Source organism: Orycteropus afer, unplaced genomic scaffold, assembly GCF_000298275.1.
Source record: "Orycteropus afer afer isolate SDZICR_OR568_19922 unplaced genomic scaffold, OryAfe1.0 scaffold00045, whole genome shotgun sequence".
In the NCBI taxonomy this organism is placed as follows: Eukaryota; Metazoa; Chordata; class Mammalia; order Tubulidentata; family Orycteropodidae; genus Orycteropus; species Orycteropus afer.
In genome coordinates, this window is record NW_006921632.1 from 436,119 (window position 1) to 438,150 (window position 2,032).

Genomic DNA, 2,032 nt, shown 5'->3' on the forward strand with positions numbered 1-2,032 from the left:
ATCAAGAACCAATGATATTGAAGGAAGAAGTCGAAGCTGCACTGAAGGAATTGGTGAAGAACAAGGCTCCAGGAATTGATGGAATACCCATTGAGATGTTTTAACAAACAGATGCCCTGCTGGAGGCACTCACTTGATTATGCCAAGATATTTGGTACACAGCTAGCTACCTGGCCAACTGACTGGAAGAGATCCATATCTGTATCCATTCCAAAAAAAGGTGATCCCACAGAATGTGGAAATTATCCAATAATATTGATATCGCACACAAGTAAAATCTTACTGAAGACAATTCAAAAACGGTTGCAGCAGTATATTGACAGAGAACTACCAGAAATGGAAGCTGGATTCAGAAGGGGACATGGAGCAAGGGATATCATAGCTGATGTCAGATGGATCTTGGCTCGAAGCAAAGAATACTAGAAAGATGTTTACTTGTGTTTTATTGACTATGCAAAGGTGTATGATTGTGTGGATGACAACAAATTGTGGATAACATTGAGAAGAATGGGAATTCCAGAACACTTAATTGTACTCGTGAGGAACTTGTACATAGACTGGGAGGCTGTCGTTCAAACAGAACAAGGGGCTATTGCATGGTTTAAAATCAAGAAGGGAGTCTGTCAGGGTTGTATCCTTTCACCATACCTATTCAATCTGTATGCTGAGCAAACAATCTGAGAAGCCAGACTATATGATGAAGAATGTGGCATCAGCCTGGAGGAAGACTCATTAACAACCTGAGATATACAGATGACACAACTTTGCTTGCTAAAAGTGAGGATGACTTGGAGCACTTACTGATGAAGATTAAAGATTTCAGTCTGCAATATAAAGAAAACAAAACTCCTCACAACTGGACCAATAAGCAGTATCAAGATAAATGGAGAAAAGACTGAAGTAGTCAAAGACTTCATATTACTTGGCTCTACAATCAACGCCAATGGAAGCAGCAGTCAAGATCAAAAGACATATTGCATTGGGCAAATCTGTTGCAAAAGACCTCTTTCAAGTGCTGAAGAGCAAAGATATCTCCTTGAAGACTAAGATGCACCTAACTGAAGCCAAGGTATTTTCAATCGCCTCCTATGAATGTGAAAGCTGGACAATGAATAAAGAACCTCGAAGAAGAGTTGATGCTTTTGAGTTGTGGTGCTGGTGAAGAGTGCTGAAAGTACCGTGGACTGCTAAAAGAACTAACAAATCTGTCCTGGAGGAAGTGCAGCTGGAATGGTCCTTGGAAGCAAGAATGGCCAGACTTCACTTACTTTGGTCATGTTATCAGAAGGGACCATTCATTCTCTGGAGAAGGATGGCATGCTTGGTAAAGTGGAGGGTCGATGAAAGAGGGGAAGGCCCTCAACAAGATAGATTGACACGGTGGCTGCAGCGATTGGCTCAGGTATAGGAGGGACTGCAAGGCTGGCACAGGACTGGGCAGTGTTTCGTTCTGTTGTACATAAGGTCGCTATGAGTCGGAGACAACTCGACGGCACCTAACAATAATAACAACAGATAACTAAGCTTCAGTGAGCTTAGTTTCATCAATCATTTCTTATTGTTATTTGGAAAATGTCTGCTACCTTTTATTTCTTCCATCTTTAATTCTACATCCCTATTTTAACTATTGTAGCACCTCTCTCCTTTCCAGTCATAGAAAAAGCATCTGTAGAGTAGCTTCTGTTCAATCTACCTTCTCATTCACTCCTCTCAACCAAGTTTTTGGCTTTTCTCCCATAGCTGCATTGAAACCGCTCATCAGTCACTGCGACTAGTTGCTGTCCAGTCCCTATTTCATGCAGCCTCATTGTAGTTTTTGGCATTGTTGACCACTGCCTCCTCTTTGAAACTCTTGCTTTAGGTTCTGGTTTTGCCCCAACCTCTGCAGTCACTCTTCTCCCTTTTGTGGACTAGTCTTCCTCCACCCATTTTTTTTTTTTTTTTAATTAGGATTTGGGTGAAGATTTACAGAGTAAATTCACTTTTCATACAGCAGTTCACATATACTTTGTCTCATGTCATTGACCAAAAT